Here is a 15,662-nt window from a genome sequence, read left to right as displayed (position 1 = left end):
AAAGTAATCCAAAACCCACATTTTCCTGCGATTAAAATGAAACAACACTATATGATATGTCTATCTATATATTAGTGGTGTTTCATTTTAATAATGGAAAAAATGGGAAAATGGGAAATTTGGGTTACTTTTTTAAATCTGAAAATTGGGGATTTTTTTTTTTTTTTTTTTTGTTCAGAGAAAACCAGAATCCTTGGCTATCAGCCCTTCCTCTTCCAGATCCTTGCAAATGGCCTTCCTTAGGATATGCTCCAGTAACTTCCCATATACTAAATTGAAGCTAACTGGTCTCTACTTCTCCACGTCCTCCACTTGTCTTTTTTTTAAAGATACCCTTTTTCAGCCCTCTGCTACCTGGCTGGTCTCCCATGACTTCCCACAATCATTACCAAGGGCTTCAAAATTTCTTCTCAGTTCCTTCAGGACCCTAGGATGAAGTTCATTCAGCCCTGCAGACTTGAATTTGTTCAGACCAAACAAAAACTCTGACCATCTCTTTTGTCATCTCCTCCTTCAGCTTGTCCCTTTTCTAATCCAGAAAAGCTTTTGTAGGTGTCTGGCTGCAGATTAAGTCTTTTATGAAGACTGAGGCAAACAAGCTGTTATGTAGCTTTGCCTTCTTTATATCTTTGTTCAGGAACCCCCTGGCTCGTTAGTTGAGGACCTACAGCTTCCTTGGTCCTTCTTCTTTGGCCAACATACTTATAAAGCCAATTATGGTCATCCTTAACCTCGTTTGCCACATAGAGACTGTTCTTTATTTGCCTTCCTGATATTATCCCTGCACATTCCTGCTGTTTCCTTGGTGAGGTGCTATTCCTCCACTGCTGTATGATTTCCTTTTCCATTTGAGGCATTTTAGAAGGTCCTTGTGTACCACATTGATCTCTAGTCATTCTTTTTCTGTTTCTGTTGTGTTGGGAGAGTTTCTTGTTGGGCTTCCAATACAATGCCACTAAGAAACTCCCAGCCCTGTTGGGTGTCTTTACCCTTAAATCTATACTCCCATGCCACCGTGCTTATTAGGTCCTTGAGTTGGATAAAAATCTGCCTTTTTGAAATCTAGCATCCTAACTTTGCTGACCTTTTGCTTTCCCTCTTGCAGGATCTGGAATTCTAGAGTATCGTGATTGCTTCCTCCCAAGTTACCCATTACCTTCGCATCCTCCACCAGTCCCTCCTTGTTGTTCAGGACAAGATCCAAGACAGATGATCCTCTAGCTGTATCCTCTACTTTCTGGAAGAGAAAGCTGTCCTCCACACAAGTTACTAACTGGCTTGACATTTTAGGTTTGGCTGCATTGTTCTTCCTGCAGATGTCCAAAAAATTAAAGTCTCCCCCATAGCTTTTGGGTAGATTTTTCACCAATTTGAAGAGTGACTTATCCACCTCTTCTTCCTGATTAGGTGGCCTTTAAACAAATACTTACCATTATATGGATGCTGTGTATTTCGTCTTTCAATGTCAAATGAATGCATTCTTTGCCATCTTCCTCCTGCTAAACACATATGTGTTTTGACATTCAAGGCAACACCATCACCTTTTCTCCCAACCCTGTCCTTCTAAAATGAAGTGTAACCCTCCATTTTGTCATTCCAGTTATAAGAGCTGTTCCAACATGTTTTGGTGATGCAAATCAGATCATAGTTATTTTCAGACTGCAGATTCCAGCTCATCTTGTTTATTCTCCATATTTCTTGTATTTTTATACGTGAATTGGATGTATTTTGCATTTTGACCACCTCACTTCCCTTTTGTGCCACTTGAAGTCCTGTAGATTGCTGACCCTTTCCCATAGTTGAGTTGCTTCTTTGAGTCCTTTCCCCTCTGCACTGTGTACTCTGTTGCTGGAGTATCTTGATCACCACCCCACATGGAACCTAACTTAAAATCCTCCTTAGTAGGTTGGCCAGGTAACACCCAAAGATGCTCTTTCCTGATTTCATCAGATGGATCCCATGTATTGATAGCTGTTTTCCTACCAAGAAGGTCTGTCAATGACATCTGTCCATCGTTGAAAAAATGAAGCCTTCACATCAATACCACCTCTTGCCTTTCATTCGAAGAAGTGATAAGAGCTAACACCACTTGTGCACCAAGTTCCTTAATCCTCCTGCCAAGAGCCTCATAGTCACCTCTAATCTATTCGGTATAATTCTTGGCAGTATTGGTCAAGCACAAGGAGGAAGTGGTTTGAAGGATGGATGAGCATTGGCAGTTTCTCTGTGGCATCCTAATTTTGAGCTCCAGATAGTTAGCACATCTCCCAGGGCCCCAAATCTTGAGGACAAATCGGTGCCTCTTCCCCCTGGAGAAGGGAGTTACCAATAACCACAGTTCTTCTTTTCCTTCTTGATGCAGTGGTCCTGGAGCCCCTACCTTTGGGCCTTGCATCTCTTGCTCTCTAGATTACTGCTGCCTCTGTCTTATGTCTGAATATGTCCTCTCCTCTGCGGAGTGTTTAAAAGTGGTTACGGACTTCAATCTGTTGCTCTTCAATTCTAGGGGTCCTCTTTTTTCAAGGAGTCACATGCTGCCACTTCTCCTCATCACCCTTTGACTTCTCCAGTACCAGCCTCTCATAATTCTCACCTCAGTAATCTTTCTGGTCCCAAATGTAATGTAGCATGGATACTTGGGCTTCCAGTCTTTGAATCTTCTCTTCCAGGGTAGATTTTGGATCTGCAGATGAAGTCCTTCTAACCCTCTGGAAGGAACACAAATACAGCACATCCAACACAGGTCACAAAAGCTGACCCAGACACCATTTGTGCCTCCTTTGTTCCTGGGAGAATACCTATGCTGTACGGAGAAATAAGAGGAAGGGGGGAGGGGAAATAAACACACCACAAGGACCTGCATGCAAAACACCTGCATTAGGGCCCCCCCCCACACTCACACTCACACTCACACTCACACTCACACTCACACTCACACTCACACTCCTAGGGTGAACTCTCTAAGCAAATTCCCACTCTGTTTGCTGCCCTCTGTCCACTGCACCCAAGGTTTGCTGGGGGCTGCCTTTTCGTAAGGCTGCTTACCTTAGCTACACCTTTCATTTACCTAAGCCACCCCCCCACAAAACAAGACCATTCTTTCAGTCACTCCAGAAGATGGAAGAAAAAGAAAAAAACAGAAAGGGAGAGAGAAGGAGGATAAACACACCAACATAGACACACACATATATATACACACTAGGCACTAAGCAAACACTTGAGCACCAATCAGCTGCCCTAAAGCACTAGTAAAGAGAAAAGCATCTTCAAGACTGTCCCTCACCTGAGCTGCTTATCCCAGAGCAATTGCTCTCTTTTTACTGATCAGCTTACCTGGACATAAATTATGTTTTAAAGCTCTTATTCAGTGCTAAAAAGGTGCAACATAGTATTACAGTAAAACAGGAAGTAAGACCATGGAGTTTAATTTCTGCGATGAAACCTTCCAGCCCAGCAGCAAGAGGGGCTACTGTATTTCCAAGTTCTATTTGTGTTGATCTGCTCTGCCTGAATGAATTTGAGAAGATTCTGTTGGTGGCTGCATTATAGTTTCCTGGAGTGACTAAGCACAATAGAAAACAGACCATTCATATTCTGGATGGTTCTCAATCCTGCGAAAAATGCAGCAGGTTCCTGAATTAAAGATCACTCACTCATGTATTTGCTGCAGTTCTTATTTCAAAGTGTACTGCTTCTGTAGTCGGCTACTCTCCCAATATCTGGAGCACATCAGCAGTAAGGAGCAGCTCTTTTTGCCATTCTGTATACCCCATGTTATTCCACAAACCTTCATAGTCTTGGAGATGGTAATCTGCCACTTTAAGGGTTGGAAGCAAACAGCCACCAGGTGGCCAATTTAGGGCTCAGAGTCACAGGCTGGGCCAACAAGCTGAGTGGAACATCTTGGAAGTAAGTTTGAGCCTATGGGGAAGAAGGAGTCATGCCTCAGTGTCCTGGGCATGACAGAAAACTGCACCTTGCTAGGGAAGAAAGGCCTGGTGGGGCTACCTGTGGCAGGGTAGCTCCCAGAAATGCCAGGCCAGGCACCTTTCCCAGTGAAAGGCAAGTATGGGGTGCCCCCAAACCTCAGCCCCACGTCCCTGGTGGGTTCGAGATTGTGCAGGGGGAGCCCAGGTTCATGGGAGTCCTGAGACAGGGCCCAAGTAGAGGGAGGAACCTGGAGCAGTGCCCAGGCTCATCGAGAGACCCAAGGCTGCAGTTGGGAGCTAAGTGTGGCTGCAGTGAGGTGAGTGGTCCTGGGGAGAGGGCTGAGTGAAAAGTTTGGTCCTGGTTGAGGGATCTGTGAGAGGAGTGGCCCTGGAGAGAGGGCAGAATTATTCCAGAGTGAGACAAACCAGTGTGAGGGCACTGGGGCCACACACTCCAGTGGAGAGTGAGAGTCCCACATGAGACTCTGAAGCTTAGGTCCCAGGGACAACCAGCTGAAAAAACACCTGTGAGGCATGGGCCATGGTATAGGGGAGGTTGGAACCCTGGATAGTACTACCTGAATGCTAGAGGGGACAAGGGCAGCTTTCTGCTTAAGAAATTATGTTAACATTAAAGTCATGGCAGGAAAGCCGGGGCAGACTGCCCTACACAGATGTGCATGCCAACTTGGAGATCTGACCCAGGGAAAGTCCCCAGACACCGTGATGTTAAGGAACCTAACCCTATGAAGTATCTGGATGCATCTCTAAGACACTTCTCGCACCAGTGCCAGTACTGACACCCTTCCCTCATTCATATTTCAATACCAGTACTTGTGAAGGGCAATTTCACCTTAAAATGATTTTAGCAGGGGGCCTGCTTGGGGCTGTCCTCTGTGCGGCCTGCCCACCTGTTCTTGGGCTAACTGCCTGCCTTCTTGCCGGCCACACCTTGCTCTTCATAATTAATTAATAGCTGGAATTAAGCAGGATGCTGACCATTTTCTGCCCCGATGCTAGGGGGCGCTATCTGTGACTCCATTGCCCCCCTACCCCACAGCCCAAGCCTCAAAGATGACATCATGATGTTCTCATATGCGCTAGTCTCACATGATGGGCCCCAGAATCCTATTGTAGGACCCCACCTGGGTTCCTCCCTTCAGACGGACTTTGCTACCATCATACTGGGACACATATCACCCTGCAAACGGTTCCGCTTTGGGTGTGGTTCCCTCACTGGGACCTTCAACTCCTCTAGCCATGGCCTACCCCCAGGCCTGTTGGGAGCCCAGGCCCCTGGTTCTTGGGCATCCCTTTCAATGGTCCCCCTGGTCCTTCTGACCATCCTGGTCCTGGGCACCAATTGGGCCAGTCAGGAGAAACACTGACAGGCTTCGATCTATGGCCCTTACTCTTTCCCTGGGGTCCCCCTCTCTGGGTCCTCCCCACAGATGTGGGGAGCTGGGGTACCTCACACCACACCTGGTGCCTCAGGGTCTCAGAGGGGACTCTCACTCCCCCACCAGAGCAGCAGGTCATGGTGCTACTATGGGTATTATTTTCAACCCACACTCTGCCTCCCAACAGTGGAGGACTTATCGGGGTCAGGACTTGCTTCTCCCATCCTGGGCGGAGCTCCCCCATTCACTCAGCCCTTGGCCCAGTTCTTGGCCTCAGGCATCCAGAGACTACCTGGGCCTATTTCCCTTGCTTGGGGTTCCACATCACCCCCTCACTGGGGCTCCTCAGCACTGCCCCTTCAGTTCTCATCATGGCCCCTTCACTTCTTCTGGCTGCCCCCTCACACTGGGGTTCCCCTAGCTGCCCCCTCACACTGGGGCTTCTCACTGCTCATAATGCCCCCTCTACTTGGGGTCCTGGGGCTTCCCTCCTTGGGGGGCTCAGGTGGCCATAGCTGTGCCTAGCCCCAACTCTTGCCCTCAGGGTTTCAAACTCCCACAGGGCTCAGGCAGCCTCAGCCATACCTGGCCTCCAACTCTCCATTCTCTTCCTTGGGGCTTGCACCCCCCACAACTACCTCTGATGGAATGCAACCCACCCAAAGGTGAAGGATAGGGGTTAAAGGCACCCCAACCCATCTTTCACCAGGGTGGTAACTGGCCTGGTATTTCCTGGGGACTCCCACATCATTGGGAGCCCCACCAGGCCACCCACTCCCGGCAGGGTGCAGTTTTAGGTTGTACCCAGGACCAGGAGCCTCCTTACTACCCCCTACAACTCCTCCCTTGCCTCCAGATGATCTCAGCAGCCCTCTGGCCAGGCAATATTGTTGCCTGGCCTCCAGCAGCCAAACTGCCTTGTTTATATGGGCAGCCCTGAACCTAAAATGGCTGCCTTCATTAGGCACCTTGTGGCTGCCAGCTCCAGGGCCTTAAAGTGGCATGTACACACAGTGCCCTGCCACTGTGATGTAGCATAAATGCAAAGATTGAAGAGGGAGCAGAGTACTCTATGCCACCTTTTGAAATCATATCAGCTTATCCTCTATCCAGATCAGTTTATGCTCCTTTGACTTAAATCCACTTAGAACCAACCAACCAAGCTACCTACTGAAGAAACAAACAAAGCAATGACACTTAGATCCATCTAAATATGCTCCAATGAATCCAACTGTATGCAAGTCTAAACTGGTGTGACTTACACCTTGAAGGAACAGAAATAGCATCATGAACAATAACATTCATCTAAAAGAAGAGTGTAATAATACAAAATTGAATGTAAATGAGTCATTTTAACATTTTTTCCCCTCTCATCTGGCTCCTTGATGTGTAAATTATATTAATTTGAGCAATAGCTAATGGCATACTGGGCTGCATTGTTAGGAGTGTTGCAGGCAGATCAATGTATTATTCCATTCTATTCAACAATGCTGAGGCCACATCTGGAGTACTGTGGCCAGTTTTCCCCCCTTCCCCAAAAAAGATCTAGGCAAATTGGAAAGAGTCCAGTGGAGGGCAATGGAAATGGTTAGGGGGCTAGGTTACATAACTTTTGAGGACAGGCTATGGGAACTGGACTTATTTAGCCTGGAGAAGAGAAGACTGAATGGGATATTAATAACATCCTTCAACTACCAAAACAGGATGGAGCTAGACAGTTCTTAGTGGTGGTAAATGATAGAACAAGGAGCAATGGTCTCAAATTGCAGACCAGGAAGTTTATGTTAGATATTAGGAAAAAATGTTGTTACCAAGAGGATGGAAAAGCACTGGAACAGGTTATCCAGAGCAATTTCAGAATCTCCATCCTTCACATTTTATAAGACCTAGCTAGATAAAGCCTGGGCTGGGATGATATAGCTGAGGATGGTCCTGCTTTCAACAAGGGGTTGGACTAAATGAGCATTTCTCAATCCATGAATCACATGAATAATATGAAAGGGTCACAAACTTAAAAAAATAGATCAACAAACTTTAAAAATGGATTCTCCTTTAAAGGAGAAAAATGTGGGAAACTGTGGCAGCTTCAAATTTAGACTATCTTCAAGGGGTTGCTTGGGGTCCCCTCTGCCTCCCACACACAACCTCTGCCCCACGCACCTACCCCCTGCCCCACACACTGAGAGGTTGAGAGTAGGGGCAGAAGGCAATAGTTCAGGAGTCAGGGACACTGGGTCAGGATTAGTCGTTGATGTTTACAAATGGGTTCTGGTACAAAAAGGTAGAGAACTCCTGGAATAGATAACCTCCTGTGCTACCTTCCAACCTTAATTTTCTATGTTTCTATTATTCTAACTTTACATACCTGTATAGGACACAACAATGACCTTCTTCCCTCCTGAAAGTGACCATTTACACTACTTTTTGCTTCTTATCTTTTAACCGAATCTCAGTCCATGAAAGACTCTTCTCTCCAGTCCTATGACAAGCCAGGTTTTTTATGTGTTTGTTGAGGGACCTTGTCAAAAGCTTTTTGAAAATTCTAATGTGTTCTATACATGGTCAGTGGCAAGGTAGATGCTTATACCTCCACACTGAATGGGTAAAAGAATCACAATATTTTTGAATGCTAAATACCACCATTTATGCTCCCCAAAAACTGACATTAAGGTGTGTAAAGCAAAATTAAATTCTGCTCTAGGTATCTATTTTGTTCATATCAACCCACATTCAGAATATGACAAATGGATCATACAGATCTTTAGTTATATATCTGGTCTTATCCAATGTCATCTTTATTTCTTTCATGAAATATTACTCTTGACTGTTTCATTACTCTTGACTTAGTGAACTGTGTGAGGAAACATTCATGCTACTACTGAAGCTGTAACTGTGGGTCATATATTTTTAAAGTGCTTCTGGAAGCATTCTGTTTTTATATGTCCTCAGTAGAAGCCCCATCTTTTTCTAAATATTGTGAAGATATTGTGGTTACTTGACACATCAGGGACCTTCTTGTTTTTCTGTTACTTCACATGACATCTATACATTCCTGTACCCAACAGGAACTATCTAGCCTTACACAATTATTTTAAAACTACTGCCTGAATACAATATGTGAAAACATAATGTACTTGTGGTAGATGAGGGAGAACATAAGGGAACAGAGCTTCATTTCATACTTCTAAAAAGCATCAATAACTATAGCTGGGTGGGAAATAATCCTTATTTCCTGCAATAATAAGATTTGAAACACTTAAATTTGTCCCAAATAGACACATAAAGTAATCAGCCAAAAATAATGAGAAAAGAAAATAGATAAAATCAAGCAAAAATATGTTGTTTTCATTTTATCTTTATGAATTTCTTTTATTTTATTTAATGAAAAATTCAAACTAAAAAGTTGTTTAGGAATGGAAAATGAAACTTAAGAATGGTGAAACAGTATATTTCTATATATTTTTTCCCAGTAGGAAGATTCATGAAATCTGACCTTTTCCCAAAATATCAGTTTCAACAAATCTGCACTGCCTTGAGAGGCAAAAAAAAAAAAAAAGAATAAAAAATCCTAACAAGCTTTAAATATCACAATTTATATAGCTAAAAATATTAATTTTAAACCGCATACAATATTGATTGCATCAGTTTAAACAAGACTATTTTTTAAATATAAAATGGGAAAGGAGTGGGAATTCAAGTGAATGTATTCATCACTACTATGTAAAAGAAAATAAGACTAGTATGTAATAGGCTACTTAACATATCCCATGAAACAATCACTGTTATACTTTTAAAATTGTTTTGTTAGCTATCTTAATTATCTGAATCAAGGCGAAGGAGGGAATTGAGTCAAGAGTTAAGTAGATAGATTTAGAAAATATAACATACCTGAGCGATTTCCTGTAATGCACATAATCAACCAGCATTTCGTTGGCATACTGCACCGCTGTCCATAGGTATTTTTCTTTATGCTTTGCCCTTCATTGCTCTTTTGGTATTGTCTGATGTGGCAAAATTCATGTCTCTCTTTGCTAATCAAGAGATTGATGGTAATTTCACTCCTGATCCTTGGTTTTCTGATAACTGTGCTCCTGAATTACTTTATGTGATTTTGTAATGTGATATAAAATTCCTTTTTAAAATGGGAATTACATTTTGAAAATAACATGACCATTGAATGAATGTGCTTGCACATTTTGTAATCTTGTTAATATTGAGTTACATTGCTGGATACTATGTGCTTGAGGTGTGCCAAGCCAACTTAGAATATTGTAGCCAAGTATTCATTATATTTTGGTCTATCAGCTTTACTTCTGTTTCAAACCTAGTTAAGCAAACGAAGGAGGGAAGGCCTAGTAAGTTCTTAAGTCTGAAAAAAATTGTGTGGCATTTTCTAGAACTAAGAAAGTGCTTTTTGTTTTACAAATTTTCATAAAATTTTAAGTGAATTCCAGTTCAGACAAGCTCTATTTTCTTAATATTGCATACCTCAAACTTTATTAGTGTAAATACTTTTGAAATGTGACTATTAAGCTCAAATGGCTTAGTAGTCAGAAAAGTTTATATCCATAGTAAAATCTTCAATTCCTACTAACAAATACAGCAAAAGCAGACATTCTTATTTAATATACAATTTATTATTTACAATTTCATGAGATATTAATCATTCAATAATGGTAATGAATCATATATAAGTCTGGTTTTCTTCAAGACTAAAAAAGGAAATGTACTGAAATAAGGAAAATAAGTTTATTCCTAAAATACTTTGTTTCTCATGGTTTTCCCTGTACAGTTTCTAGAACAGTCCCCTATTTCCTCTTTCTTCCCCAAACTTTCACATAAATATTACACAAGCCATGATGCTATTTTCTGTTTTCTAATATAGTTATAAAATCACCCATGTAGTATGAATTTTGAAAATTGCAATCCATGTACAAACTGTAATTCCTGCACTGAACACGGAGGGTCAACAGTGAAAAAGAGGGAAGATTGAAAGTTTGGGTTACTAGTCAGAAACTCAGGAAGCTGAGGCCCACTTCTTAGGATTGAGGTGCATAAAGGCAAATTATGGTGGAATTCAGGCATTCAAGTCCAAGTGAATGAGTCTGCTACAGTAGAGTCCTGAGTTCTGGTCCCTTTTCTCAACATTTTTTTTTCTCCCTCTGTATTTTACCCAAGGACATTTCAAACATTAAATGACTAAATAATCCCCAGAGGATAGACCAGATTCTGGAACTAGTTCCTATCAGGATACTGCCCTCATCACTGGAGACAGAATAATGCTCACCCTTGCTTCTGGTTTTCTACCAGAATTTCCTTTCCACACAGTGGCACAGCTTCAATAAGAGATGTAGAGTATCCACCCAAACTAGCTTTAGGATGTGAAAGAAAATTGAACTATTGAAACTCAGTTTCTCAGTTTATGGCTGACTATGCCGATTTGGTTCCTGCCACACCAAGCCTTGCATCTTTGTACTCTGGTGATCTGGTCAGGTAGGCTTGGGAGTCCATCTGAGCTCTGCATGAGTTGGGAAGGAAAGAAACCCTTCACACGCAGCCAATATAGAGCCTCTAACAATCAAGGTAGGACTACAGGCTCTAACTGTGTCTTGTTCTGATAATTCAAAAAATACAGGAAAAGCAAGAGGGTTTTTTGGGGGGGTTGTTTGTTTGTTTGTTTTTTGTGGGGTTTTTTGGTGATCTCTGCTCTTGAATTAACTGTATAGTTCAGAGAGATGTTAGACAAGTTTTCAGACACAAAGCACCATTCTTCATGTCTGGGGTCAAGTGAATTTCCACAAACAGAACTTTCGAAACATGATATACCAGGAACATATACTAAACATTAAATATCTATTTAAATATCTATCTAGAAATATTTTTAAAAATGCATCACCATTAATAACACATGAAGTAACTGGTGCCAGTGCTCAGATTTCAGTTGCAGAGAAACACTATGAACCACACTGTATTTAAAAACAAATATCAGTCATTTTGCTTTACCATTGTGTAAGGTCATAACAGAGAAGGCATCAAGATTCCTATCTTTCAGGGTTCATTAACTCATCCTTTGTCTCCCAATACAAGTAGAGGGATATGAAAACATTGAATTAAAAGAACAGAGATAACAAAGTTTAGTGGCAGCTAATCTTTAGTGGATGTTTCTCTTGACTTGATTCTTTAATTTCACTTCTAAATGAACAAAGTTTCAAGATTCTTTTGCAACAGTTTGCACTTTAACTAGTTCCCAGACCTATGACTTTTTCTAGAGCCTCAGCTCCCACAGAAATAAATGGTAGTTGAAAGTCCTCAACACCTTACAGGAAAACAGCCACTTGTTTGGTGGAAATTCAGCCATATGTCAGAATTCAGTTATATATAATATAACTTTCTGTACTTATTCCTGGGTATCTTCAACCCTGATTCAAAAAATAACAATAACTACATTTATTTTGTGTAAAAATAATTAAAACAAATAAAACTAGCACAATGCTTTGCTGTTTTCTAACAATTGCATGAAATTATTGCCATTGTTATGTTAGATTTATTCCTATCCTAGCCATAAAAACTCAGGGAATCTAGGAATAAAAGAGAAACAACTTAGAAGATAAGAAACACAATATACTCCCAAAATGACACCCCAGAACTTTTAAATTCCATCCCACTCTACCCACTTCCATTTCCCTGCCTATCACCCATTAAGACAAACACTCTGGTCAATCTCAACTGTGTATTACAAACTGCATTCATATGTAGGTAGAGAACACTTCTCCCATGCCTCTCCCACTTCCATTCCCTTGTGTCACATGCATGGGAGATCCTGTTACCATTACAAATATCCTTCCCAAACCCACCCCCACTCCTGCAAAGGGGCTATTACTGTTGTACATCCTCCCGTACCTCTAGAAAACATGTGATATTCAAAAGACCCAGAAGAGGGAAATACTAGAAAGACCCTCCATTCCCACACCCATCCCTATTGAAGGGCAGTTCCAAAGGATTTTCTTTAACATTCTTATTTGACGGTAACTGCCCAGTTAACCATGCCGATTCCCTAAGCCCATAGGCTGGCCAGGATCCTTATACCTCAGTTTAGGTAGCCAAAATGGGACCTATGTTGAGCCTATAAACAACAAAAAATATTTCATAAGTAAATACATTAATAAAGTTTGAATGGGGTGGGGCAGGAGAGGAGTGGAGAAGGAAGGGAAAGATGGTAGCAGTTCTTCAGATCATGGACACCTAACAGCTCTGTAGGAAGTTATTGTTACTCTGTTTTGTTGCAGTATTAGTCTACTCTCACAAAATATCTTTTCTTGTACATACATATTCACACATACAAATGCACACACCTTCATTGTTGAATACCGTAGGCTTTACGTTGCTTAATGGTGATATGCAGGGATCCTAGTTTTCTCAGATTAAAAAAAACCCCCCAAACAAACCCAATTTTTGGATTAAAAAAATAACCCCAAATCCATATTTGTCCATGCTTTAAATGAAACACCATTTTTATATATAAGATCATGGAAAATGTGGATTTGGGGTTACTTTTTTTAAACCAAAAATTGGGGATTTTTTATCAGAGAAAACCAGGATCCCTGGTGATATGGTGTTGCATTTGCTTGTAGTGCTTTCCCAAAGTTTGGGTAAGAGAAGAAGATTGAAAGGAAATGACTGGCCCAGAGGATAACCAAGTTGTGAACCATTTTAGAAAATTTAAGAAAGATTAAATGGAAAAAAACGAGGTTAAAGATCTCTCTAAAAGTCACTTAAAGTACATTTAGTGGTTAGACAAGGCTAATTTCAGACAAGATATAGCTTAGAGAGAGAATAAGAATAGGCTTATGAATATTAATTAGTGTTTTGATATTTTAGTCAAGCCACAGAACATAAAAATCTGTATTCATCTTAGAATCTTTGCTTTTCAGGATTGAACTATGGTTTTTGCTGAATAGCACATCTGCAGATGAACTAAGAAAAAACTTAATTTGAAACTAGGTGAAAAGACCTTTTCCCTAGCAGGCTAGCCATCTGTTAGGGGCTCTTTAAAACTTTAGGACTTAGAAATTTTAAGAATAATTAGCTTTCAAACATCAATAAGATTTGTATGCATTTAGATAAATTTGCACTTTATAAAAATTTAATGAGCTACCTGATAGAGCTTATCTGTACTGTTTTGTCATTTATATATTTTCTGAACTTCATCATTAATTTTTCTATGAAAATGTATCTACATTTATTTTTATGAGTCTTTAATTTTGGTGGGATTGGCTCTTTGAACATTTTTTCATTCTTAAATTATATTGCATGGTCAACACCATACAGACATATGTATACATGTACAGATACATTATATTTTATACATACATACATGCTAAATTCAATAAGAGAAAATAAAAAAAATTACTTAATGGTTGACATTTGTGCAGCTGTTTATTTTTTCATATTTTGCCTTGTTCTTTCTGTACTACTATTTTATAGTTCAGTTTACTGCATCACCTGGCAAGTGGGAGTATTTCTCAATACAGAATCATTTATATAGTATAAGATATTTCTCAACTGCTGGAATAATTACACTGTCTACATTCACTTAAATATTTATCTAAGGCTATATATTATTTAACTTTATCTGAACCAAGACTATCTGCCTATGCCTGAGAATAAATGTAAATTCATTTTTTAAGACTGTATACATCTTTATTGTCAGATAATTTTAGTGACAAAAGAGGTTATCTGTAAAATGTCTCTAAGACATTTTAGAGAGGTTATCTCTAAAAAATGCCATAAGTGTGCATGCAGAAATGCACATGCATACACACACACACATACATCTATGGGTTCTAAGCTTAGATTATAATGGAACAATGTGGTTGGAAATTATGTCAGAGGTCATCTGGATCAAACCCTTGAATAGATGCTGGATTTGCTATCCTTATATGACCCAAACAAATACTTATCCAGACTCTTCCTGAACACCCCTGCAGAAAGACATTTCATAAATTCCTTGAGCAGCTTGTCCCATTGTCCTGCTATTCTTAATTATGAATCCCCACTCTCCCATCCTGAAATTTAATCTAAATCTGCTGTGATGCAATTTATAATACCTATTCCCTTGTGTTCTGTTCTCTATGAGAAGAAAAAAAGAAAACACTATTTCCCTCTTCTTTATGCTTTTCAGATATTTGAAAACTACTTTTATATGCCCCTCTGACTTTATTTTCTCTTCACTAAGCACATCCTTGCAATCCAACACTTTCTTATTATCATTCTCACTTGCCCCTCATCCTCTCTACTTTCTCAACATCCTTCTTAAAATGCAGAGCCCAGAATTGCATGACATGCAATATTTCAGCTGAGACCTAAAGATTGGTATCACTTACATTGTCTTGCATACATTTCTTTTAATTAGGCCTCAAGTTGCATTTGTTTCTCTGAGAATGAACTACATTGCTGACTTATGTTGAGTTTCTGATCATAACCGCAACATTCTTCTTGGCAATGCCACTGCCTGTTAGAGCTGTGCAAAACAGCACTGTTCTGTTCTACATTAGTTTCGAGGCCTGGACGAAAAAGTGTTTTTAATTGAATATAATTTTGCTTCATCAAAACAGTGAGGCATTTTTGACGCTGTTTTGAACATTTCACTGGACCCTGGGGCTGGAAATCAGCACAGCTGGTCCGAGTGCTCAACCCCAGCCTAAGTCAGGAGGTCAGCCCAGCTGGGATGACTTCCCAGATTGTGCTGGAGGTAGGAAGGCAGCCTAGCTGGGCTGCCTCGCCATCCCCTGTGCTAGATCACGCTGGGGTTGGAAAGCAGCCCAGCTGGGCTGCTTCTGCATCCCCCATGCTAGATTGTGCTGGGGTGGGAAAGCAGCCCTGAGCAGTCTCACCATCTCCTGTGCTAGATCATGCCAGAGGCAGGAAAGAAGCCCAGATGGGCTGCTTCTCTGCCTCCATGCAATGTAGCGTGGGATGGAGAGGTGGCCCAGCTAGGCTGTTTTCCCATCCTCTCTGCAATCTATCATGGGGGGGGGGGGGGGGATGAAGAGGCAGCCCAGCTGGGCTGACTTGCCATGCCCTGACAGATCTTGTTCCGGGGATGAAGAGGCAGCCCAGCTGGGCTGACTTGCCATGCCCTGACAGATCTTGTTCCAGGGATGGATAGTCAGCCCACCTGGACTGATTTTCCATCCCCAGTGGTATGGTCCAAATGTTTTGATTTTTGAAACATTTCAACTACCCTAATTTAGTTTTGAGGCTATTTTGACAGCCTTTGTTTCATTTTGATTTGGCTGTTTCAACCTCAAAATTGGTTGAAACAGTGCCAAAA

Source organism: Crocodylus porosus, unplaced genomic scaffold (assembly GCF_001723895.1).
Source record: "Crocodylus porosus isolate Cpor-Errol unplaced genomic scaffold, CroPor_comp1, whole genome shotgun sequence".
Classification (NCBI taxonomy): domain Eukaryota; kingdom Metazoa; phylum Chordata; order Crocodylia; family Crocodylidae; genus Crocodylus; species Crocodylus porosus.
This window is presented reverse-complemented; position numbering follows the sequence as displayed.